The sequence below is a fragment of the Panthera tigris genome, chromosome B4 (assembly GCF_018350195.1).
Source record: "Panthera tigris isolate Pti1 chromosome B4, P.tigris_Pti1_mat1.1, whole genome shotgun sequence".
NCBI lineage: Eukaryota > Metazoa > Chordata > Mammalia > Carnivora > Felidae > Panthera > Panthera tigris.
The window spans coordinates 11,949,533-11,977,161 of record NC_056666.1 but is presented as its reverse complement, the minus strand read 5'-3'; the positions used below and the strand labels follow the sequence as shown (position 1 = coordinate 11,977,161).

General features: G+C 38.5%; 1 protein-coding gene and 1 long non-coding RNA gene across 13 annotated transcripts in view; one reads left to right on the top strand and one right to left on the bottom strand.

Moving 5' to 3' along the window:
- Positions 1-1,218: 1,218 nt before the first annotated feature.
- On the bottom strand, positions 1,219-8,646 carry LOC122240219. The gene is made up of 3 exons (XR_006219615.1): positions 8,519-8,646; positions 2,595-2,793; positions 1,219-1,303 (listed from the first exon to the last, which is right to left on the bottom strand). It is a non-coding gene; the product is annotated as an uncharacterized LOC122240219 (long non-coding RNA).
- A 6-nt stretch (positions 8,647-8,652) lies between these two features.
- CCDC3 (coiled-coil domain containing 3) overlaps positions 8,653-27,629 on the top strand; it is a 143,081-nt gene continuing 124,104 nt past the window's right edge. For 10 of the 12 annotated variants that reach the window (XR_006219612.1, XR_006219611.1, XR_006219608.1 and 7 more), the window contains exons 1-2: positions 8,653-8,827; positions 11,120-11,251. The gene's annotated coding sequence lies outside the window, so the exon portion shown is untranslated. Of the gene's footprint in view, positions 8,828-11,119; positions 11,252-12,061; positions 12,276-15,278; positions 15,370-27,629 lie in introns of those variants that run through there. The other 2 variants (XR_006219613.1, XM_042991061.1) reach the window with 2 other exon arrangements.

Genomic DNA, 27,629 nt, shown 5'->3' with positions numbered 1-27,629 from the left:
TTTCTCAAGCAAATCCTGGGTGACCCGAAGAACTTGCAGATGGTTGTCCCTTGCTGGTTCTCTCTGCTCATCTCTGGTTCTGATATGCCCTCTGAAATGTCACTGAGCACAGGACAGACTTACCTGAACGTAGAACTTAATCCCTTTGTGGCTAAACTTTCAGAGATGGATGTACGTTGACTGTCACACTGGGAAGGAGGTTAGAGGTAAATGTAGAGCGTAAATGACTACCCAGGGCCATTTGGGTCTATAGGTATTTGGGGCAGGAAAGTCTTTTTCTGTGAATCATTGCAGTGAAGGAGAAAAAGCATCCTGCTCCCGTCCCTACATATCAATAATTCTTCTGCCGCGGTTCCTGTGACAGCATTTCCAAACACTGGGGGAGAGGAGAGGGTCAAAGGACTTTTAGCTGACAATGCTGTATACAGGGAGGACACCAGGGATCAGGGATGGGGAGTGGCTTGCCTGAGGTCATAATGCAAATCAGTAGTGAAGTCAGGTTTTTACTCTGACATCCATCAGTTGACTCTAATCCCCATGTGGCTATCATCCTTTTGTAAACAAGGAATTAATATACTAATTAATTTACTATTCATGGGCAGTGTTTGTGAAATGCTTTAAAGTCCTAGGCAAAAGATACCACATAACTATCCCAAATTATTTATCATCTATTTATAGCACGAGGCACTCTGAACAAGAGCATAATTTACAGACTAAAAATTTACATTGTAATCCATTAGGGAAGTACTTTTTAGAAACAGATCAGAGATAGATAGAACACAGCTGTGCCCAGACTCACAGCTGCCAGAGGCCAGGTCTGGAATATGCTCTTTACACCCCCGTGCTAAGCTCGAAGCCTGGCATGAAGCTGACAGTGAGCCAGTGTTTGCTCATTGCACCTGAGGCACAGGCATATTTGCGTTTGAGCTGTTCTCCCAGACAGTTCATCAAACGGTGTATCTTGGAGTTTCATTTCTCATTACTCCAAGGGGCTCTGGTTCCGTCTCGCTTAGATTGTGGTGAGGGAACTGGACCCTCACAAGTAGCCCAGGTTGAAACTAAAGGAGTCACCTTGAGAACAGGTGTGCAAGGGGTGGCCAAAACGGGCCATAGGGGCTACTGAGCTACTGGGCGAGGTGCATAGAGCAGGCCCCCTTGCCAGTCCATAAATCCCTCCCACCTGGGAGTTCTAGTGTCTTGAGCAAGATGCCACCTGCCAAATGCTCCAAGCCGCCTGGAACAAGATGCTGTACAAACATCATCCTGATTAGTGTTTCTAATCTTCAGATCCTGGGCTCTGTGTCTGCAAATACAAAGAAAGGAATGGGGCCGGGTAGACAGAAACAAATGCATCTGAGCACACCCCAGGCTGCCTCTTGCTACGTGTCTTTCCAACAAGAGATGTTAAGCCCCTACTTCTAAGCCTCAGCAAGTCCTGTATATTTGTCTGTGATAGGAGCTTCCTCTTCTGGAAATAAATAGTACCCCCCCCAACCTTCAACAATCAACTTTTGTTCTTTCCTAGAAGAGCCCCTACACAGGCCCAGGCTGCTCTTTCCCATAACTGAATTGTGGGGACACTCCTCTGGTCCTCCAGCTTGCCTGTGAAATCTATTAGAGAGAGACCTCTCCAGGAAAAGCTGTGTCTCTGGGTTCTAAGTGATCAGTTTCATCCCTCCACCTGGATCTAGGAGAACAGGGTCGTGTGGACACTCAGGTTATACACTTGCCAGTTTCTCTAAACAAATGGAAAGACAGTGCCCACAAGACCAAGGTACACTCCTCTGGGATATCTCAGCTGGCCAGAGTGTTCGAAGCTTAAGAAATGGCTTTGCAACCAAATTCAGAGTTTGGCAATTTCTTCAAGACTATGGATCCAGTGTCTTCAACTACCCAATGGCATGGGATGAACAGGGCAAAGGGAGGAGAATGTTGTAGTGTGAAAGAAATACAAGAGAGACCTAAGACGCATAATACCTTATACACTGTTTTAACTAAACTTATGGCAAAAAAGATTGCTTTAGATATTTGGGGAACTTTTATGAAGTTGGGTATTAGATGATTAATTTGTTGGGTGTGCTAACAGCGTTATGGTTACGTGCCAGAATATTCTTTTCTTTTTACATGCCTATTGCAGTATTTAGTGGCAAAATAACTTGAACACAGGGACTTGTTTTAATCTAGCTTAAGAAAAAAGTTACTGTTGTTAAACAGTATGGCAGAATGTCATTGATTATTGAAGCTGGATGACTGGCAGCTGGGAGTTATTTTTGGGGGGGTACATTTGAAATTTTTTGTGAAAATAATTTAACAAAGAAAAAATTAAGTATCATATAAACATATGGCCATTCCTTGTGTGATAAAGGTTCTCAACATATGTGAGTCCTTTACTTTCTGTCTAGCTTAGAGGGAGCATGGTTTTCTAGAAATTGTCCAATTTAAACCCTTTGGCAAGGAGGTTTCTGTTTGCCAAGTTTGGTAGAGTTTACCTGAAATTTATTTATTTTATGGGTTTTTAAAAATGTTTTGGAAATACTGCTAAGTTCATGGATGTCCACAGTTCAAAAGAGATAAAGTAGGGTTCATGATAATACCTCTCTTCCTGAGGGCAATCTATTTCCCTTGTTCTCCTTTTTCTTATTCACGCTGGTTGACGGGCACTTCCTGGTAGCTGTTAGACACTTCAGCTCCTTTTTCTCTTCTCCGTAGGGGAAAAGGTTTTGTTTGCGTATGTATTTCCACTCAAGTCCATTTTCTGAACTGTATTCCCAAGTGGTTCCAATTCCAGCACACCTGAAATCAAGGAACCATGAATGGTATGTGAATGGTGACCATAGTTGTTGTTCTTTTCTTTTTTAAAAAAATAATATATATTTTATTGAGATATAAGGGGCATATACATTGTGTTCATTACATGGTAATGATTTCAATATATGTATGTATTGCTAAGGGGTTGCCACAATAAGTTTAGTTAACACCTATCACTACACATAGTTAGAAGCACTTTTTTTCGTGTGATGAGAATTTTTAAGATCTACACTCTCAGCAACTTTCAAATACATGATACGGTATTGTGAGCTGTGGTCACCATGTTGTACATTAAATCCTCAGGACTTAATTTATCTCATAAATGGCAGTTTGTATCTTTTGATGACCTTCACCCATTTCGCCAATCCCTCTACCCACTGCCATTGGCAACCACAATCTCTTCTCTATGAGTTTGGTTTTTGTTTTTTGATTCCATGTATAAGTGATCACAACAGTATTTTCTTTCCCTGTCTGATTTATTTCACTTAGCATAATGTCCTTGAGGTCCATGCATGTTGTCCCAAATGGCAAGATGTCCTTCTTTTTTATGGCTAAGTAATATTCCATTATTCCATATACAAAAATTATAATATTTATAGTTCACATTTTCTTCACCCATTCATCCATCAATGCACCATTAGGTGATTTCTGTGTTTAGGCTATTGCAACTGATGCTACAGTGAACATGGGGGTGCATATATGTTTTTGAGATACCAATTTTGTTTCCTTTGAATAAATACCCAGAGATGGAATTGCTAGATGATATGGTAGTGCTATTTTTAATTTTTTTGAGGAACCTCCATGTTGTTTTCCATAGTGGTTGCCCAATTTACATTCCTGCCAGCAGTGTACAAGGATTTCCTGTTCTCTATATCTTCACTAACACTTATTTGTTATATTTTTGATAATTGCCATTCTAACAGGTCTGAGGTGATATTTCATTGTGTTTTTGATTTGCATTCCCTTGATGATTAGTGATGCTGAACATCTTTTCATGTATCTATTAGCCATTTGTATGTTTTTGGAAAAATGTTCGTATTCTTTGCCCATTTTTTAATTTGACAGCTTTTTTTTGTATTGAGTTGTATGAATTCTTTATTTATTTTGGATATTAACCTCTAATCATTTGTATGATTTGCAAATATTCTCTACCATTTGGTAGGTTGCCTTTTCGTTTTATCGATGGTTTCCTTTGCTGAGCTTAGTTTGATGTTGTCCCACTTGTTTGTTTTTGCTTTTGTTGCTTTTGCTTTTGGTGTCAAATAAAAAACACCATTTCCAAGACTGATGTCAAGGAGATTACCTCGTATGCTTTCTTTTAGGAATTTTATGGTTTTAGGCCTTATATACAACTATTTAGACCATTTTGAGTTTATTTTTGTGTACGGTATAAGAAAGTGGTCCAATTTTATTCTTTTGTATGTGGCTGTCCAGTTTTCCTAACACTATTTATTGAGGAAATGGTCCTTTTCCTGTTGCGTATTCTTGGTCATAAACTAATCGACCATATATGGGTGGGTTTTTTCCTGACTCTCTATTCTGTTCCATTCATGTATGTGCCTGTTTTTATGCCAATACTATACCGTTTTGATTACTAAGGTTTTGTAATATAGTTTGAAATCAAGAAGTGTGATGCCTTTAGCTTTGTTCTTTTTGCTCAAGATTGCTTTGGCTACTCTATTCCACACAGTTCTCTTCCCTACAAATGTTAGGATTGTTTGCTCTTTCTCTGAAAAATGCCATTGTACAATTGGTGCTGGATCTGTAGATTGCTTTGGGTAGTTGGGCATTTTAGCAATATTAATTTTTCCAATCCATCAACACTGAATATCTTTCCATTTATTTTTCTCTTCTTCAATAGAGACAGTTTTACTATTTCTTTTCCAATTTGGATGCCTTTCATTTCTTTTTCTTGTCTGATTGCTATGGCTGGCACTTACAGTACTATGTTGAATAAAAATAGTGAAAATGGACATCCTTGTTTTGTTCCTGGTCTTAGAAAAAAAGATTTCAATTTTCCACCATTGAATATGATTTTGAGCATGAGTACAAGCTATGGGTTTGTCATATATGGCCTATATTATATTGAATTAGTCCCTCTACACTCACTTCATTGGAAGTTTTTATCATGAATAGATGTTGACTTTTATCAAATGCATTGAGATGACCATATAATTTTTAACCTTCATTTTGTTAAAGTGTTGTATCATATTGATTAATTTGTGGATATTGAACCATTCTTACATCCCTGAAATAAATACCTCTTGATTGTGGTGTATAATCCTGATAATGTATTGCTGAATTTGGTTTGCTAACATTTTGTTGAGTATTTTTTGCATCTAAGTTCATCAAGGATATTGGCCTATAATTTTCTTGTACTGTCCTTGTATTGCTGGCCTCATAAAATGAGTTTGAAAATATTCCCTTCTATTTTTAAAAGAATTTGAGAGGGATTGGTATTAATTTTTATTTAAATATGTGATAGAATTCTTCCATAAAGTCATATGATTTTGGACTTTTCTTCATTGGAAGTTTTTGATTGATGATTCAATCTTTTTATTAGGAATGGGTTTGTTCAGATTTTCTATTTCTTCATGATTCAGTCTTGGTTGGTTGTATATTCATAGGAATTTATTAATTTTTTATAGGTTGTCAAAGTTGTTGAGATATATAGGCTATATAGCACAACCTTGGTTTGTGAGCATAATTTGTTTCAGAAACATGCTTGTAATCCAAAGCACTCATATATAAAAGTGAATTTCAAGAACCATTGGCTCGGTAGTGATCATGTGATATTTGGTGTCAGGTACTACTTACATTGCAAGACATCACTCGTCAAGTTAAAATTTATTAGAAATGTTTGCTCGTTTTATGGAACACTCGCAGAACAGGTTACTCGCAATCTAAAGTTTTACTGTAGGTGTTTACAGTATCTCATACAATCCTTTTTTTTGTATGGTATTACTTGTAATGTCTCCCCTTCATTTATAATTTTATTTACTTGAGTCCTTTCTTTTTCTTGGTTAGTCTAGCTAAAGATTCATCTATATTGTTCGCATTTTCAAAAAAACCCCTGCTTTTGGTTTTATTTTTTCTATTGTCTTTTTCATTTCTATTTCATTTAGTTCCACTCTGATCTTCATTTCTTTTCTTCTACTAACTTTGGGCTTGGTTTCTAAAATATTATTCTAGTTCCTTGTCAGGTTATTTATTTGAGGTCTTTCTTCTTAATGTAGGTGTTGTATCCCGTAAGTTTTGCTATGGTGTGATTCATTTTATTTGTTTCAAGGTATTTTTTGGTTTGTCTTTTGATTTCTTATTTGACCCATTGGTTTTTCAATAGCATGTAATTTGATCTCCATATATTTGTTAAATTTCTAGTTTTCTTCTTTTAATTAATTTGTAGTTTCATACCACAGTGGTTGGAAAAGATGTTTGATATAATTTCAATCTCAAATTTATTAAGACTTTTTTGTGGCTTAACATATGATTTATCCTGGAGCATGTTTCATGTGTGCTTGAGAAGAGTGTGTATTCTGCTGTTGTTGGATGGATGAAAGGTTCTATAAATGTCTGTTAGTCCATCTCGTTTAATGTGTCATTCAAGTCTAATGTTTCCTACTGATTTTGTCTGGATGATCTATCTGTTGATGAGAGTGGGGTATTGAAGTCCTCTACTATTATTATATTGCTATCTGCTTTTTCCTTTAGGTTTGTTAATATTTGCTTTATATATTTAGGAGCTCCTTGGTATTCTTGATATTTAAAAAAATGCTTTTGGATAATATGCCCCCCCCTTTTTAATGAAGCTTTATAGACATCACCCTCTTTTTTTTTTTAAGTTTATTTCTTTGAGAGTGAGAGAGAGAGAGCGAGAGCGAGAGGGAGAGAGAGTGGGGAAGGGGGAGAGGGAGGGAGACACAGAATCTGAAGCAGGCTCCAGGCTCTGAGCTGTCAGCACAGAGCCTGATGTGGGGCTCAAACTCATGAATCATGAGATCATGACCTGAGCTGAAGTTGGATGCTTAACTGACTGAGCCACCCAGGTGCCCCAAGCCCTTTCTTTTTTAAATTAAAAAAAATATTTTTTAGAGAGAGAGAGGAGGAGAGGGGCAGAGGGAGGGAGGGGAAGAGAGAGAGAGAGAGAGAGAGAGAGAGAGAGAATCTTAAGCAGGCTCCATGCTCATGGAGCCTGATGTGGGACTTGATCCCACAACCCTGGGATCATAACCTGAGCTGAAATCAAGAGATGGATGCTCCATTGACTGAGCCACCCAGGCACCCCAGGATGGCCCTTAAAATTTTTTTTTATTTTGAGAGAGAGCGACAGAGAGAGTGTGAGCTGGGGAAAGGCATAGAGAGAAGGACAGAGTGAATCCCAAGCAGACTCCATGCTGTCAACACAGAGCCCGATGTGGAGCTTGATCCCATGAACCAGGAGATCACAACCTGAGCCGAAATCAAGAGTAGGATGTTCAACCACCTGAGTCACCCAGGCATTCCTGGCCATTTCTTAATATGAATAAAACAAGCAGAATAATCTTGGTTTAATGGAACATATATAAGCATGATATCTTTTGTCCTTGAGAAGATCACAGGTCTAACCAGAGTGACAATGTGGAACCACAGAAAAATTGATACTTTTTGAAAGGGTCACATAATGCAGGAAGCTAGCAAAGTGTTTTTTGAAACACATTGTCATTCAGTCCAGAACCAAGTTACTAGACCATGATAGCAGTCATGCCAAAAAGTGAGTTTCCTTTGTCTAGCTTTCAGGAAATTAGAAGAAAAAATAATGTGGGACAAGCTAGAGCAAAAACAGGAGCAAAATACACTGAAGACATGCAGAGGCCACTTCCACCTAGTAAAGGCTCTGTCTGTAAGGTTACCACCCAGAAATGGAGAGAGCAGCGGTGCTCTCTACTTGGGCATCCTCAAATGATGAGAAGACTGGGTTTTGTAGTATTTCTTTTGGTCCTTCTTGCTTTGAATTCAAATGAACAAAATGAAAATGATTTTTGAGGCAGTGTCAAAACAGATTTCTCATGCCATGGAAATTTCCAGAACTTTGAAAGTTAGAGGTGGAATCTGTGGTAGAGGCAGTGGTGTCAGAGAACACCACAGCAGTACAGGGGGAGAGGCTGGTAACTCATCTGCCTCCACTTTCATCCTTGATCACACACCTGCACACCTGGTTTAGTTGTAGAACAGGTCATTCTAAATCAGAGGGAAATCCCATACATTATTATACAATTATCCCATCAATATCTGTTGAGAGTTGACAGTATGGCTGCCATTTTGCAGGGTGATATTGTGTGGTGGGGACTGAGAAACTGTTTTCTGTCCTCAAGTCATTTATAGTCCAGAAATATCTGGAACAATACCTTATTTGTGAAAAGGCAGCATCTTGGTTTTTGTAGATTTGACTATTGGATAGACAGTGCCCTTTGGATTTTACTATCCTTCTATTTCCTGTATGTGTGTATTTGTATATCATCAATTCATCTTCCTAAGACTTCAACCCAAATCAGTTATTTAGTGGATGGAGCCAAGGGATTGGCAGTAATCTACAAATTCACTCCAATATACCCTGTGTGTGTGTGTGTGAGTGTGTGTGTGTGTGAAATTGGACAAGCCATTTAAATCCCTAGAGGTTTGGTTTGTTTCTATCATCTGTGAGTGCTGTATTAACTGAGAACTGAGTACTCACATTAGAAAAAAATGAACTTGAAATCCCAATAAGGTTCTTCAAGTGTCTGGGTGGTCTGGGTCACATGTGTTCTAAATTCTGTTCTGAGCTAGTCCACTGACTTAGTGGCATTGTGACACTGTCTAGTGCATCAACCTGGCCATGTAAGCCAAGGGGTCCTAGTCAAACATGTGATAAACATTCTCCTGCAGAATAATAATATCTCCCTAAGAGGAGTGTTGACCTTGGCTTCCATCACTAATTGAGAAGATAGAACATGAGGTTTAAATGCTGGCTCCAGCATTTACTGGCTGTATGACTAGAACTTGGGTGAGTTAATATTGCCTTTCTGAACTATTGCTTTAATTCATTATCAATGAAATAGGGCTAATAATATTTACTTTGTAAGATCATAGCGATGAATGATGAACTACCCAGTAGAGTATTGATATATAATAAGGGCACATGGTGGCTACCCAATGAATGGTGGCTGTGAATGAATGAGTAGTCAGTGTTTTACGTAGTGAGAATTCAGAGAAAAGAGACAAAGGGGAAGACTTCATAATATTAAGGGATGTGAAGAAATTCCTGATAAATCATGACTAATGGGAAACTTTTTCTGAAGGAAGCTATCCAATCTCTTTCTCGTTAGGTTCTTTAAAATAAGACAGTATCCATTTGTTGAAAGAGTTTGCTGTAGAGCATATTACCTCCTGAGGTGTATTTTGGGTTCTGGGAAATGTCTTTTAGCAAGAGGAATCACTAGTGAGATTCACCTGTGAACCCAGGAGCTGATGCTTCTCACAAACTCATCCCTAATAAAGGTCCTACCTTCCCCCTTGGTGACAGGCCAGCTGGTTTGCCTTTGGCAGTTTTGTTTTCAAGTTTCCAGAAACAGAGCTCATATTGAAGCAACATTTACAGGTCCTTTAAAAATGACTTGAGATTGCCATGGAAACTGAAGTCAAAATGACAAAGTGCCAAGAGGAGGCATCCTTTGTTAATTGCTTATGAAGATAGATGAACGGAAAGTTTGGGCCTGGTAAAATGATAGATCTGTTCAAGAAAAGGAAATGAAAAAATAGGTAACAACACCCTTGGGAGGCCCAAAACAGCACTGTTGAAATCATTGACTCTGTGGAGCATTTTGATTAGTTTCAGTTACACTACCTGTCAGAGTTATGCTGGTGTTAAAAAAAAAAAAAAGGAAGCTTATGTTACATTGACTATTATATGATTAAACTAAGAATCTCCTGGAAGAAAAACAAAATGATCAGCATGTATACTTTTTGGTTAGACTTGCAGCCACCCCCCCTTTTTAAAACAAATTATGTAATTTCATCAAGGATTAAATAAGAATGAAAAAGACTGTTTCCTAAGTCTCAGTGAATTCAAGCACTTGAGATTTTTTCTATCATTATGTAAAGAAGTCATATCCCAGCTATCCAATGCTAAGTGTAGACTGCACAGTATTATAAAACACAATGTACTCTTACTAAAGTTTCATTTAAAACTTAAACATGTAGCAGAGATCAAAATTAAACCTCTACTTAAAAAGTATACCTTTGTTCGCATGTTCTTTGTAACATCTATAGGCCTTTCAGATCTAATTTCTGTAGAACTCTCATACAGAAGCAGTTTGTAAAAGCTGTAGGTCATTAAGACTTGATGAGGAAGGTACTATTGTATGTAATTTCAAGGCAAATGGTTATTGGTGCCTAGTAAGCTTCTGGGCTTACTATTTAATGACTATTTAAGACTATAATGACTAAGAATGAGTATTTAATTCTTCTTCATGAGGAAAGTTAAAAAAAATATATCTCATCATGAGGGTTGATGTGTGGGTGCTATTATGATGGTATTATTTCCAAGGACCAATGATGCCCAAATTCCATTTTATGACTCACTCCTCCTCTGCAAAGGGTTCTTGACCTGACAGTGAAACTAAGGCACAAAAACTAAAGGGGAAACAAAATAACCAGAAAAAGTCCACTTAAATGGAATCCACTTAAAGTGAGGACCAAAATGTCATAGTAGACAAAGTAAAACAGGGTTGATAGGTATGATTTTGGAAAACTAAAATCAAAATTTATAAAAACAAATTTATTTTGCCTTATAATTAACAACATAGTTTTATTTTTTATTATTATTTTTTTTAATGTTTATTTTTGAGACAGAGACAGAGCATGAACGGGGGAGGGCCAGAGAGAGAGGGAGACACAGAATCTGAAGCAGGCTCCAGGCTCTGAGCTGCCAGCACAGAGCCCGACGCGGGGCTCAAACCCACGGACCGTGAGATCGTGACCTGAGCCGAAGTCGGACGCTTAACCGACTGAGCCACCCAGGCGCCCCAACCACATAGTTTTATAATGACAGTTATGCACTAATCATTTGCTCAAACAAAAACATGTGTTAGTTTTAGGGCTGTGGTACACTGTTAACTTTGGTGGTGCTCAACGAACCAAGCTTCCTTGTATTTGTACTCTTATTAGTTCCTTACATATTGATTTTGGGCTTGGCCATGTTACTAGTTTTGGCCAGTAGAACATTAGCGAGGGTGATGCAAGTAAAAGGCTGGTAAGTCCTTGCACACTGGGCCTTATTATCTTGGGATGCTTCTAGGAACCCATCCACCATGCTATGAGAAAACATGAGCAATCATGAGAGAAGCCCACGTGGAGGAGAAGTGAGGCCCTCTAGCCAACTCCAAGTGAGCTGCTAGTCAGTAGCCAGTACTGATTTCTAGCCACGGAGGTGAGTCCATTTTATTTTTTATTTTATTTTTAATTATTTTTTAAAGTTTTAAAATTTATTTTTGAGAGAGACAGAGACAGAATGTGAGTGGGTTAGGGGCAGAGAGAGAGAGGGAGACACAGAAGCAGAAGCAGGTTCCAGGCTCTGAGCTGTTAGCACAGAGCCCGACGTGGGGCTCGAACTCACAAGCTGTGAGATCATGACCTGAGCTGAAGTCGGACGCTCAACTGACTGAGCCACCCAGGTGCCCCTAGGTGAGTCCGTTTTAGGTTTTCTAGACATTCTGACTTCAAGCCTACAGCATGTGGAGGATAATAACTTCTGGGTCAACCCACAGAGATGTAAGAAGTAATAAATTGTGGGGTACTTGGGTGGCTCAGTCGGTTAAGTGTCTGACTTTAGCTCAGGTCATGATCTCGCAGTTTGTGGGTTCGAGCTACCCATTGGGCTCTGTGCTGACAGCTCAGGGCCTGGAGCCTGCCTTGGATTCTCTATCTCCCTCTCTCTCTGTCCCTCCCCTGTTTACTCTCTCTATATATAAAAAATAAACATTAAAAAAAGGAAGTAATAAATTGTGGTAAGTGGGGGGTGGTTTGTTATGCAGCAACAGATAACTAAAACAGAAACTATGACCTGGCATTGATTTTGAGTCTGGTAGAAGGAAGGGAGAAATTTGGAGGAACTACAGAAAGACTGTTAGTGGAGTCTGGAAGGGCAGTGAGGAAATTCCTATTGGAAGCTGAAGAACAGAGAACGTGAGTTATATGTTGGCAGAACAATGATCAAAACTGTTTGCTTGTGGTATTCCAGGAAACAGAGAGAGTACCTACTGAACTTGTGGATCTGACTAAGGAGATTTCTGGGAAGGATGTGGAAAGTGCCACTGGCTTCTTTTTGCTCCTGTGGTAAAGTACAGGGGGAACAAGCTGAACCAAAGAAGGAACTGTTCAGATTTCAAGCAGAACTTAGAACTAAAGAGGCTCTAAACATGTGGGTTTGTTAATAAAATTGTTTTTCACCCTCAGTCTCTACAAAAAAATTTCTCAAAGTATGAAATGACCTTCATTTGAAGATGAAATCCAAGGTGTTGGTAGTAAAATATGTCTTCAGGGTTCAGGTCTGTGTTATGGGATCTGAAAGACATAAGGAGTATCTCAAAGATCCTCTCAGACAAAGATATTTCCAAGAAGCTAAAGAGTATTTTCCCATGGGATTCTGATTTGCACTCCCTAAACAGAGAAAGGATTGTCTTGAAGAGATTTGTGTGTGTGATTTTGTTTATTAGGGTGAGTTATAATTTGATACATAAAAATGCAAAGTATGTACTGAAATTATACTGGCCTAGATTAAAAGGACAGAGACAAATTCAAAATAAGAAGGTGCCTTAAGATCCTCAAACTCGTCTGGGGAGGAGGAAGCAAGCCAAGGAAAGAAGTTTAGATGCAAGCCTGGGTCATTTCTCTTGGAAAAATAAGGATAGCTCAGAACAAAGTCTAGAGCACAGAGGGTAGAGGTAAGAGCCACAGAAAATCACTCTCAGGAAATTGAACTAGGTCATGATAAAAAACAAAACAAAACAAAACAAAACAAAACAAAAAACACTGCCTATATGTGTCTGGCTGGATTTAAAAATTGCTATGGACCAGTAACTGCTGTGTTTTTCCCATTTTCAACCTTTTTGAGTAGAAGTACCTATTGAAGTTTTCCTTGCCTCTTCATTGTATGTTGACTGTGTGAGGATCAGAAAACTTGTGTCTTTAGTTGACACGTCTTCAGATCAAAAAGAACTCCACTCAGGAGACCTTGATCGCATCTAGACCTGACTTAGATGATGAGATTCTGTACTTGATGAGATAAGACCTTGAGAGCTTTGGAGAGGGTGAGTGTATTTTGAATGTGGGAAGGGCAGGACACATTAGAGGCCAGAGGGTGCTTTGTGGACTGTACTTTGGTGGTCCTTAGTGAAACTTACCTTCTGGTATTCCCTTTCTTATTGACTCTGGGCTTGGCCACATGGCAAGTTTTGGAAAATGGGAATTTGGCAAATTTGATGCAACTGAGGACTTGATAAGCACTTGTACATTGGGAGTTGCTCTCTTGGAGCAATACTTCCTGAAACCTAGACACCAAACTATGAAAAGCCCAAGAAACCATATGGAGGAGAACTGAGGTCCCAGAAAACACTTCAAGCTAAACGCCCAGCCAATGGCTAGCACCAACTTTCAGCCATGTGAATGACGCCATGTTGGATTTTCTTATCAATCCAGCATCTTAGACAATATCATATGAAGTGGAAGAGCTACCAGATTAACTAATAGAATTGTGAGAAATGTTATGTTCTCATTCTTTTAAATTATTAAATATGTGGCTGGTTTGTTATGCAGCAATAGATAAACCAATCATGAAGCTAATAATTTTTATTTCATTTATTTATTTATTTATTTATTTATTTATTTAATGTTTACTTATTTTGAGAGATAGAAAGAGTGTGAGTAGGGAAGAGGCAGAGAGAGGGAGAGAGAAAAATCCCAAACAGGCTCTGCATTGTCATTTGATTCCAAGAACCATGAGATCATGACCTGAGCTGAAATCAAGAGTTGGACGCTCAACCAACTGAATCACCCAGGTGCCCTGGGAGGCTAATAATTTTTGGATAAAATTGTGCAATAGCAGGATAGAATATCCTTTACATTATGTTGAACTTTTGCCATATTATCACAAAAGAGCTATTTTTGTAAAAATAGTCAAAAGTTGTATTTAATTTTTCCCAAGCACTTTGTGAATCTATTGACAGTTGAATATCTTTATTTATTTTTTAAATGCTTATTTATTTAAGAGGTGGGGTGGGGGGGAGACTGAACCAGGGAGGGGCAGAGAGAGAGGGAGAGACTCCCAAGCAGGCTCCATGTTCAGTGTGGATCCCAGTGTGGGGCTCAATCCCATGACTGTGAGATCATGACCTGAGCTGAAATCAAGAGTTGGACGCTCAACAGACTGAGCCACCCAGGTGCCCCCTGAATATCTTTATTTTGAAAGTATCTTTTATGTTATCATTCTTGTTTATTTTCTCTTTGTTAACTGGCAAATTATGCTATATCATTTATTTCTGGCTTTGCATATATTTCAAATAGTTGTATAGTATTTCTTTAATCAACTAATGAAATTCTGTATCTTTTGCAGTATTTACAATTTCTTTTCACAGTAGGCTTCTACTGTATTTGACTTTATTATCTGCTATAATGGTGAGGAAGATATTGATATCTTGAAAGGGAGGGGCTTTGGTTAGAGATTAATTTCATCAGAAGTCAGTTTATTAATACATAGGTTTGCTTTATGATGACTTTGCTTCTCTTAAACAAGTCAGATATTGTACACTCATATACTAAGAGGTCCCCTGTACTGCCATAAATATAGCTGGGCAGGCCCTGGTAGCAGACAATGCTGCACTTTCTGGTGAAAGCTGAGTTGAAGCATGTGTGTTTGGCTTATGGTCTAAGAGGAGTTTTCTACTTTTCACCCTGAATCTAAATCTTGGCACAACCCACTCAGGTCAAACTTTGGGGAGGGAGAGAGCTAGAAAGAAGTCTGGGTCCCCACACCTGTCTTAGCATGCCATTATAGGTGTGAAAGAGGTGGGAAACAAAGAGATGAATGCCCTGAGAATTGATCTTTCGCACAGCCTGCACAGGAGGAGGCTGAAGAGAAAGAAGTTCTTGGTGGCCCTTAAAGGCACCAAGAACCTACTTACTGGTAGATGGGACCTAGTGAATGTCCTATGCTCTTATCAATAAAATTAGCAACTCTTCATCTCTTGTGGGAGGGTAGGGAGGAAGGAGGGGGTAGAGGAATAGAAAAGTAGAAAGGACGGAAGAATCCCATCCCTTTTCAATATCCTTCTTATTGGAGGAGAATCTACCCATTGAGTGATGAGATGTGGGGAAGTCACAAAGTTGAGGAATGGGGGAGTTCTTCCACTCTGAGGGCAGATCACTCTGTAATTTTTTCTTCATTCTCCCCCGTGGAAAAGAGGAGAGAGAACCAAGCAAAAGAATTGCGCCTCTGGGCAGAACCATTTTAGCAACGGACTAAGAGATGGTGGTCACAGGACATGAGCTTGTGTGAGTTGAAGTTCTCATTACTTGTTGTTGAAAAAAGTTGCATAATTGTTTAAAGCCAAGTTTTCCTAAAGTCTGGCACTAGAGCTAGAAGGGTATTGACTCCTAGGGATGCTTGAAGTGGAGGGAGCAGGTCTTGAGAGAAGATCTGGAGGTGGGGACAAGATCAAGTTGTAATGGAGGAGCACAGAGACGGGAAGGAACGGGTGTACTTTGAATTGGTTTACTTTAAATTTTTTTTAATGTTTATTTATTTTTGAGACAGAGGGAGACAGAGCGCTAGTGGGGGAGGGGCAGAGAGAGAGGGAAACAGAATCCAAAGCAGGCTCCAGATTCTGAGCTGTCAGCACAGAGCCCAACGCGGGGCTCAAACCCACGAACTGTGAGATCATGACCTGAGCCGAAGTCGGATGCTTAACCGACTGAGCCACCCGGGCGCTTCTGAATTGGTTTACTTTAAAGGGTTGTTCCAGAAGAGTTAGATCAGATCTACTTTTTATTGGTAAATGTTAAGCTTAGTTATGTCCACATAACTCATTTTTATAAATAATTAGCAGGATATTTATAGTTATTTTATAGCATAGCTATAATCTATCCCTTTAAACACACAAATTCAATACACAGGAACATTTAAATGAAATAACCAGTTTTAGTGTTGAACAAACTTCAGAAAGCTGATGTTGTACATTTATAGCTACAGAACATGTGCATTCATTAATTCATTCAACAAATTTGGAGCGCCTCATGAGTGCCAGTCACTATATCTAGTATTCATATTATTAAAGCAGATTCAGGAAACTTATTTTTTTTTTAAGTTTATTTATTTTGAGAGAGAGAAAGAGGGAGAGAGAGAGAGAGTGAGTGCACGTGTGGGAGAGAGGGAGCAGAGAGGGGCAGAGAGAGAGAGGGAGAGAGAATCCCTCATGGAGCCTGACACAGGGCTTAAACCCATGAACTGTGAGATCATGACCTGAACCAAAATCAAGAGTTGGACTCTTAACCAACTGAGCCACCCAGGTGCCTCTGGAAACTTATTTTTAAAAGCTGTAATGTATAAAGTGGGGTCACTGGCACTAAGTCTTAATGTTTTTAAATGGAACAAATGTTTTAAGTGGAACAAAGTCAGTAATGGAAAATTTGGAAAAAGCAGATATTCTTGTACAAAGTACTTTACCTTAGGTGTAGAAGTTGCTAGAATACTGACCACTTATTCCTTGGCAATAAGAGCAGGGATAGAAAGGTTAATAAATGCAGAGTGCAGGTGAAGAATCACTTAGAGAAAAACCACTAATTGTAATGCCTTTAGAGTTTTGTTAAAAATGCATCAGTTGGATACCAAAAAAGGCCATAATCAGTGCTATCCGCTTTCAATTATGTTTCAGAGCAGTATTTGTTAACCCCTTTAATGTGATGCTTTCATAGTAAACATAAGAACACCCAAACTTCTACACTTTCTATTCATTTCTAAACAGTCCTCACAATGTCCTACCAAGCCAAAACGCCTGTGAGACTCTTTCCCCAGAATAAGAGACCATTTCTCCAGCAAACTTTTCAACAGGATTTTAATTCTTCTGTCAGCTGGCAAAAACATTGAGCCAGCAGATTGAAAACACACAGCGGTGTGTATATTTGGAGTCTTTGTAAACTTTCCCATGCATGCAATGCCATTGGCTTTGCACTTCCCCCCCAGCAGATACTGACAGATACTGATGAGCTGAGATATCATGCAACTGCTCAGAGGTGAAAACCGGTCTATGCAGTTTTGCATTTGCAGTCTATTGAGTGGGCCCAGCTGCGGGCCTCCCCTGCAGCAGGGGGGCGCTTCCCTTTTAAGAACTTTGCTCCACTTCAGCCTCCGTGGCTTCCAACACTTCCCCAGGAGATTTCACTTCCTATGGGAAAGAGCCACTGTTGACACTGTCTCAGGGAAACTCATGGCAGCTTTGTGATAATCACACATATACCCTCTTTCCACCCCTCCTTAACGTTGGCTTGTTGTTGTTGTTGTTTTTTTTTTTTTCCCATTTCATTCCAGGGACATTGATGTGAAAGGAAGGTCAATGAAAACCACCTTGCTTTCAGTCTGAGGGTTAGTTGTACTCTAACATGAAAAAGGAAGATTTTCTTTCAGAGACTGGCCTGGCATGCTTAACCTTAACCTTGTCAGTTACAAGGACGTTTAAACATGTAAATGAAGGCGTTTCAGAGGATGTTGAACTAGAAGATTTTCAAGTTGCTTTCTCAGATAAAGGCTGTTCTTTCTCAGATAAGGTTATGTCTTCAAAGGCACTTTTTTTTTCTTTCCCCAACTTATCGATGGTACCAGTTTGACTTTTGGTGGATGTATACCCCAAGGGCACATAGTCTCTGCTTTATTCATTTCTATACTCTCAGGGACTGAAAAGTGCCTGATGCACAGTAGTTGAAAGGTAAATGTTGATAGTTATTTGTTGAAACAAATATAGAGTGATTACTATAGAGTATAGAGTATAAAATGCTCAACCCATGCCTCATATTTCCATTTAGTATCTAAAAATTTACACAAGAGGATGTTGGGAACTTAATTTGATAGACTTAAAATTACAACAGGAATTCTTGATTACCTGAAAAATAAACTAGTCTCCCTGTTTCTGTTTTGCCAGCCACTGCCATTGGCAGTGACTTCGTCAAGCAGTAGAGTGAGGAAGCCAGCATAGCGCATTGTTATGGGGTGCTTGTCCACCCCAAACTTAGCTCGTTTTTCTTACTGAAATGCATATACTTAAAATGGCACAGATTAAGATGTCTATCAAGAGGTTAGGCCCCTGTTTCTGTCCTCTCCTGACAGGACAAAACTGTCATAGACTCATAGTCACTGGAAGGGTCATTTAGTCTAAATATTAGTCCCCAAATTGGATGTAGTTTCAACTACTGTAGGCGATGGCCACATGTTCTAAACCTTCCTCCTGAAAATGTACCATGCATTAATGTTTTTTTCTCAGCAGTCCCATAACATTCCTGTTAAAGAGCAAGATTCCAACTGTTTTAACATACCAAGTTATCTTATAAGAAAGAGGCCCCATTTGGGAGCCAGGGGACCCCAGGCGGGGATTCTTAACCCCATACCCCATTCCCAGCACCCCCAACTGCCTGTAGTTATGTGACCCCGGGGAAGGCATTTCACCTCTTGGGACTCTAGCTTCTTTATCTGTGAAATAACATTGGCTTCCTGCCTCCCAAGGATACCAGAAGGAAGAATGAGTTAACATTTACATAGCTGCGTTGGGAGACTCCAAGAAAGGCAATGCATAAGTAGGAAATGTGATATAATAGAAAGAATGTCTTTTATTTTTAAGTTGGTTTTTGGTCAATCTTTCTGGGTCTAATCTCTATGTATAATAACAAAAGAACAGGCAAGTGTAAAAGAAAGCTCTGAACCTAATTCAGGTAGGATCACTCTGAATGATAGCTGCTGGGGTGTTTTGTTCATTTGTTAACTTTGGGGTGAGGTAACTTGCTATCGGGAGAAGCGTTTGACTCGGGACTGTATTCAGGCAAATCAGTAGGCACTCCTATTGGAGAAGAGCAGTTGGTATAGATGGACTGGTTGAAATTTGGAGTTTATCAAGATGGTAAGCTCCCAGAGGGTAGGGATTCTGTCTTGCATCTTTATGTCTCCCATATCTTTCCAGAGCCTGACACAGAGCTGCTAATTAGTTAGTGTTTGTCTAGTGAGTGCACTAGGATCTGAAGTGTAGCCTCACTCTTTGCCTGTATTGTGTCCTTCTTCCTGAATTGCAAATTGGGAGTAATGATACCCTCTTTGCAGGCTACTGTGAGGGCTAGATGACTGATATGTGTAAAGTGCCCAGTGTAAAGTGCACTGTCTGACACACTTTTGGGGCACATAATCACAATAACTGTTGTCTCTCTCACCACTAATGTTGGGGACACAGGGTAGTGCTGTGGCCAAAGCACAGAGGGGTCTACATCCTGACCTTGATACCTATCAGTTCCCAGAGAGTAATGGTTTAACTTTTTGAAACTTGGTTCCTCATCTGTGCAAGAGGGTGCTAAAATTTGGTCCGCTTAGCAGCTCAATATCTACACTATAGTCCAGTATAACAAAGGGTCTGGTGTCCTTTTAAAGATCTTTTGTTGTAACATACATCAAGAAAATACATGGAACATATTTATGAAACAGAGTTAATGACTGTATGGCTACCACCAAGGTCAAGACATGGAACATTGCCAGCACCCCAAGAACCCATCATGTGCACACAGATCATTTCTACTCTTCTCTCATTTAACATTATATCATGTGCACATCCTTTGGAATTTATAAAATTTATGTTTAATTGTGATAACCTACTGGAGTACATAAATGTGCGACAATTTGTGAGGCAGTCTCTGTTGACAATTTGGGTGGTTCCCATATACTATATTAAGTTCTTATAAACACAGATCTGTTTTGTTCCCCTTTTTGAAATATTTTATTTTTGAAAATTATTTTATTTTTTATTTTAGAGAGGGAGAGAGAGGGCATTTGAGTGGAGAATATGGGCAGAGGGATAGAGAAAGAATCTTAAGCAGACTCCACACTCAGTGCAGAGCCTGATGCAGTGCTTGATTCCATGACTCTGAGATCATGACCTGAGCCAAAATCAAGAGTTGGATGCTTACCCAACTGAGCCACCCAGGCGCCCTGTTTTAACAGTCCTCCTGATATGCAAGTTGCTCCTTGCATAGTTACTACCATTTCAAGAATTGTAGCTGTACAGTATACTTTAATATTTGGAAGGGCAAAATTATTCCTGTTAATCCTCTTTTAAACACATCTTAACTATTCCACTTATTAATTTTCCTTTTTTTTTTTAGTTTGAGGCATCCTCAAATGGACAGAAAAGTTGCAGATTAAGTACCAACAAATTTTTTTCCTGAACCATTTGAGAATAAATTGGTCCATGATGCCCCATTATCTGCAAATTAATTAGTGTGCATTTCCTACAATCAAGGGCATAGAAATAGAAAATTAGCACTGATATGTTACCATCACTGAAATGTCAGGCCCTATTCAAGATTTGCCACTTGTCCCAATATTGTCCTTTATAGCAAAAGGACCCAGTTCAGAATCATACTTTGCTTTTACTCTTTTGCATGTCTTTTCCATCCCCTTCAATCTGGAACAGCTGCTGGGTCTTGATTTGATTTTTGTGAACTTGACACTTTCAAAGACCATAGGCCAATTATTCTGTAGAATATTCCTCAGTTTGGTTTGTCTGATATTTCTTCACTATTATATTTATGTTACACACCTTTAGCAGGAACATGATAGAAGTGATGTTGTTCTCACTGCGTTTTATCAAGTGTCACGTGATTTCAATATGTCCCATTACTCAGGTGGTTTCTGCCAGACTGCTCCAACTATAAAGTTATCCTTTTTGTCCTTTGTAATAAATAAATATGTTGTTGGGAGCTATTTGTAACTAGGTAAATATTCCTGAAATGGTGTTCATTCATGGATTTACTATTGTAAATGGTAAACTACAGTAAAACCTTGTGTTGTGAGCAACTTGTTCTGCAAGTGTTCCACAAGATGAACAACATTTCTTTTTTCTTTTTAATTTTTAATGTTTATTTATTTTTGAGAGAAAGAGACACAGCACAGATGGGGGAGGGGCAGAGAGAGAGGGAGACACAGAATCCGAAACAGGCTCCAGGCTCTGAGCTGTCAGCACAGAGCCCGACGCGGGGCTCGAACCCACAAACCATGAGATCATGACCTGAGCCGAAGTCAGCTGCCTAATTGACTGAGTCATCCAGGTGCCCCCATGAGCAAACATTTCTAACAACTTTAACTTGATAAATGAGCGATGTCTTGCAATATGAGTAGTATTTGACGCCGAATGTCACATGATCACAAGTGAGACATTGGTTCTTGAAATTCAGTTTGTTATACAAGTGCTTTGGATGACACGCATATTTCTAGAACAAATTATGCTTACAGACCAAGGTTTTACTGTATTTATAATTACAATTATCATGCATAGTAAACTATAGGTTATAATCCATTATTATCATTATTAATTTTAATTGACACTGGAAGCTCCTTCAGGCTAGGCTGTGTGTGTGTGTGTGTGTGTGTGTGTGTGTGTGTGTGAGGATGTCCCCATAGTCTTAGTGCAGTCTTAGGCTTTAACAACTTCAGAAGTACAAGTGCTATAAATTAACAAAAAAATGTCATTGGGAAGTTTCGTTATTTATACTTGTTTACACTTAGCTTTTTGAATTTTGAGTAATAAATTTTTATTTTAAGGTTTGTTTGAACAGTTTTATGGATGAGAATTTCTGAGACCATTGGCTTGGTTCCCATTAGGGGAAGTTTCCTGGCTTGGTCCGATCTGTCACTGGATGTATCTCCATTAGATTTTTTTCTTGTGAGATCACATCAAACTGGCATGTATGCATAAAATCAACTTTCTTCCAACAAACTAGATAACCTAGGTGAAATGGACAAATTCCTAAAAGGCACAAATTGCTAAAACTGACTCAAAAAGAAACAGAAAATCTGAATGGATTTATAACAGGTAAAGAGATCGAATCAGTAATCAAAACACTTTTGACAAAGAAAAGCTCAGGAACACATGGTTTCACTGGTATATTCTATGCAACATTTAAAGTGCTAATACCAATGCATCATAAAATCTTCCAGAAAAAAAAAAAAAGATGAGAGGAAACTCTCATTCATTCAATGAGACCAGTCTTACCTTGATACCAAAACAAAACAAACATCATCACAAGAAATGAAAAATATAGACCACTATCATCACAAGAAATTTAAAATATAGACCACTATCTCTTGTGAATATAGATGCAAAAATCCTCAAAAAAAAAAAAAAAACCCTAGCAAACTGACTCTAGCAACATATAAAATGGATTGCACACCATAACCAAGTGGAATCTGTCCCAGGAATGCAAGATTGGTTCAACACATGAAAATTAATACACCATCTTACTAAAATTAGAAGATAAAAATCACATGATCGTAAATAGACAAAAGAAAAACATTTGGCAAACCCAATACTCTAATGAAAAACATTCAACAAATTAGAAATTTGAAAAAGGAGGGAACATCCTCAATGTGATAAAGGTCACCTGTGAAAAGCTCACAGCTAACAAAATATGAAATGAAATTAGTTAAAAAAAAGATTGAGGGGAGAGGAAATTGGCAGTGACTGTTTATGGGTATGGTGTATCCTTTTGGGGTGAGGAAAATATTCTGGAATTACATAGCAGTGATGGTTATGCAACCTTGGAATATACTAAAAACCACCAAAGTGTACACTTTAAAGGGGTGAATTTTATGGAATGTCAGTTAGGTCTCAATAAAAAAAGCAAAACAAATGAGAGTCTCAAAGGAAAACCCTCATTTTTTGTATGACCTGAAAGCTAGAATTTTAAAGGAAATCTTTTATGTCACTGGGGAGTAACTGATGAAAGTTTTACAAAGTTTAAAAATTGACTAGAATCATGTATGGCACAATATAGTAATTAAATAAGTTTAAAACAGTTTTCTTTGTTTTTTTATATCTTATTTTAGAGAAAGAGAGTGTGTGTGTGTGTGTGTGTGTGAGAGAGAGAGAGAGAGAGAGAGAGAGAGAGAATTTTAAAGCAGGCTCCAGGTTGAGTGTGGAGCCCGATGTGGGGCTTGATCCCATGATCCTGGGATCACGACCTAAGCCAAAATGAAGAGTTGAACGCTCAACCGACTGAGTCACCCAGGTGTCCGTAAAACATAGTTTTCTTTGTATACCATTGACATACACTAAACTGCATATGTTAAAATGTACATTTTGGTAGGTAAGTTTTGACACATGACTACACTGAAGAGAACATGACCACAGTAAAAATAACTAGCATATTCATTATCCCCAACGGTTTCTTTATATCTTTCTGTAATTCTACCTTCTCACAATCTCTCCCTGGGCTCTAGGCACCCCCTAATCTTATTTCTGATACTATATATCAGTTTGCATTTCTTGGAATTTTGTATAAAAGAAACCATATGATGTACTCCTTTTTTAAGAGTCTGGCATCTTTCACTTGGCATAATTATTTTGAGATACTTCCATGTTTTGTGTGTGTTAATAGTTCATTCCTTTTCTGCTGAGTAATATTTCGTTGTCTGTCAGTTAGTTTACCCATTTACCTGTGGAAGGATGTTTGGGTTGTTTCTAGTTTTTAGCTATTTCAAATAAAGCTGCTATGGACATTGATATACAAGTCCTTGTATGGAATATGCTTTAATTGTCTTGGGTAAATACCTGGAGTAGAATGGCCTGATCATATTTTTAGCTTTTTAAGAAACTGTCGGGGTGCCTGGGTGGCTCAGTCGATTGAGTGTCCAACTTCAGCTCAGGTCATGATCTCGTGGCTCGTGGCTTCAAGCCCTGTGTCTGGCTCTGTGCTGACAGCTCAGAACCTGGAGCCTGCTTCAGATTCTGCCTCTCTCTCTCTTGCTCAAAAATAAATAAGCATTAAAAAAATTAAAAAAGAAGAAACTGTCAAATTGTTTTCCAAAGTGGTTGTATTGTTTATATTCCCACCAGCAATGCATGAGAGTTCCAATTCCTTCACATTCTCAGCAGTACTTGGTATGGTCAGTCTCTTTAATTTTTGCTCTTCTGGTAGATTTGTAGGGATATCTTGCAATGGTTTTAATTTGCATTTCTCTAATGACTAACAATGTTAAGTATTTTTCCGTTCAATTGGTTGCCAACCTAACTGCAAGTAAAGTGTCTGTTCAAGTATTTTACCCATTTTTTATATTGGGTCATTTGTCTTTTTTTTAAATTGGGTTTTGGATATTCTTTTGTGTCCAGATATGCATCCTTTATAACATATATGCTTTGCAGGTATTTTCTTTCAGTCTATAGCTTGATGTTTCATTCTCTTCACAGTGTCTTTTGAAAAGCAGAAGTTTTAAATTTTGATAAAGCCCAATTTTTGTCTAACCCAAGTTAGGAGAGGTTTTCTCTTAAAAGCTTTAGAGATAATTTTTGCATGTGATGCAAGGTATGGATTGTAGGTTTTTATTTTGTTTTTATTTGTTTTTTGGCTTAGAGATACCCAATTGTTCTAGCACCATTTGTTCAAAACACGGCTTTTCTTCAATGGATTGCTTCTGAATCTTTGAAGAAAATAGTTGTAGAAAATCATATATATATATATATATGAGCTTATTTCTGCACTCTTTATTCTGTTTCATTGATCTATGTGTCTGTATTCACACCAAAGCATGCTTTATTGATTACTCTAAGTTTGTAGTAAGTCTTAAAATGAGTTAATGTTAGCCTTCAAACTTTGCTCTTTATTTTTCAAGCTATTTTGGCTATTCCAAGTTCTTTGCATTCTGTATGAACTTTGGAATCTGCTTGTCAGTTTCTACTGAATAGTCCACTGGGATTTTGATTGGGATTACATTGAATTTGCAGATCAGTTTGTTTAAAATTGACACCTTAACAATATTGAGTTTCCTGACCTATTGGTAAAGCATATATCATGATTTTTCAAAGTTCTTCAATTTCTCTCAGTAAATATTTTATAGTTTTCAGTGTACATTCTTTCACATATTTTTTAACGAGATGTATTCTTAGGTATTTCATGTATTTTGATGCAACTATAAATAGGTATTTTTTAAATTTCAATTTCCAATTGTTCATTGTTAGTACATAGAATACAACTGATTTTTGTATATTGATCATGTATTCTGCACCTTGCTAAACTTGCCTATTAGTCCTAGTAGCTTTGCTATAGATTCACTTGTATTTTCTAGATAGATGATCATGTAAGCTATAAATAAGTAGAATTTACATATTCCCTTTTCAATGCGTTTTATTTCTTTTTATTGCCTAACCCTGGCTAGAACCTTCAGTAATTTGTTAAATAGAAGTGGTGAGAGTGGTCTTAGGTGAAAATAGTTGGTCTTTCACATTCATGTTAGCGGATTTTTCACAGATGCTCTGTATCAGGTTGAGGAAATTCCTTTCTATTGCTAGTTTGCTGAGAGTTTTTAGTTAAGAATTCTCTCTTGTTCTCTCTTTTTTCTTTTTGTAATCATGTAACATGTATATTTCTGAGTTCATAAAAGCTTGAAATAGCACTAAGACTTTTGGGACAAAGATGTATATTCATATACAGATAGTCACATACAGTTACATTTATTTCTGTATTATTTAAAAATAATTTATATTATATTGAGAACAATGAACCACAGGGTTTATTCCATTTTTCTTCCTTTCCATATTTTTAACTCCTTTCTCTGACAGTAGAAAACTGGCTTCCATGATCCTTAATATATTTGTTTATTTGGTCAACTTCCTGTGTGTATCCATTCTCCCATCACTGCCACCATCGCATATCTCCTGCAGATGCACTTGGCCTCTGACACTCACTGCTGGTAACTTCCTGATATGGACACTCTCTTTACCTTGTTAAGCCTCTGACTCCTTGCCCTGAGCTGCCCTTCTGCATGGACACCACCTTACTCTAACCATCCTCTGACACTCTGCACTCGTTATCGCCTTCCACATGGAAGCCCTTTCCCCTGGCTTATGCACTGACATCCTGTACTGTACAACTATGTGAATGTCCTCCTTACCCCTGTTGGCTTCTGAAGCTCATGTTGGGCTGTACCCATATGAGGCCCCCTCTTTGCCCTACTTAGACATGAATCTCTGAAAAAATTGCTCTCCCCCATGGTTATCTTCCTCACCTTCTTGGGCTCCAAAGCCCATGACGTGCTGTTCGTATGCAGAGACACCCCCCAGCCCTGCTGGAGCTCTGATATCCTACACTGGGGCACTCTTTTGCATGGATCCCTCTTTACCCTTCATGGTTCATTCCTATGGTGGGCAGTTGTATTCTGAAATCTACTTCCTTTATTTGGTCTCCTATATCCCTCCTTCCATCCCAGCTTGGAGATGTAATATGCTTGGTCCAAACCAAAGGGTTTAGGACTGAGTTTTTCAGGAAATAATATGAAGAAGAGGAAGAACTCACTCATTTACTTTTTGTGATTAACTTAGAATAATTTTTAAAAATCGAACTCAAAAAAGTTCCATTGTGTTTTTGAATGAGATTTTGTTAAACTTATTTTAGAAGGAAAGGCATATTGACAGTACTGGCTCTCTCCATCTTTAGAAGATTCCATCACTAATGGAACCGTCATGTTTCATCACTGCAGAAGAGTCTCCATAAGGCAATTGTAGCCGCAGTTAAGGTCAGCTAGCACTATAATTAAGGTCAAAGCTCAGCATGCTTCAGGGTACTGAAGTGAGTAGAGTATAACACTAGTTCTGGCCAAATTTATTGATATTGATGCATTTACTAGAGAGTGTAGATTTAAGTACTGCCAGAGATGGCTCAATAGGTTACTTGATTGGTTGACTAAAATTTGGATTCAATGATAGCACGTATTTAATGCGATTGGGATGTCATAGCGTCCAAGGCATAATGTGGAGGAGGGAATCCAGAGGCTTAGGGGGTTAGGGATATCGAACTAAATGTTTTATGCATGACCTGCACAGCCAGCTCACAACTACATTCCACAAGATGGCCCAAAGACACTCCCTTCCCAAAGGCAATGAGATATATGTTAGTGAGGGGAGCACCTGCATCCTTAAAAATCTCTGTGGTTGCTCACCTTTCTAGGCAAGGTATGACCATAGATACTGTTGTTTAGTTGGGTTCCCAGATTTTAAAGGGGATGATGTGATTTTGAAGTAGCAGGGGACAAGTGGTAGCATTTAACTGCCTAAGACAAGGTGAGGATATCCAAGGTAAAGGGCAGGAAGGACATAATAGTAATCAGAATGTTTTGAATGGCAGAGATCTTTGGCAGTGGCTAGTTGATCATGGTGTCCCTTAGAACTAAATATATAGAGTCTGCTAGAGTATTGCTTGGTCTGTATAACAGGAAAAACTGTAGGCCTCATAGCAGAAAACCAGACTTAAGTTGCCACAGAGGAGAGCTGAAGCTTCTTACTCAGTTTCCAGACATAAGTAAATTCACAGAGACAGAGCCCCTGGATTGCAAGGTAGACCAGGTACCCTTAAGGAAGGACTCGACACCATTGCCGCAAGTATACATTGTAAATATTCTTCTAAGATTTCTTTAAAAGGACCAAAGGCAATTTACTAGAATGTGCACTGGAAAAAGGAAATACCAAGTCCTTTTGGGGATTACTAGACTCTGGCTCTGAAACGGCTTTGAAATCCCAGAG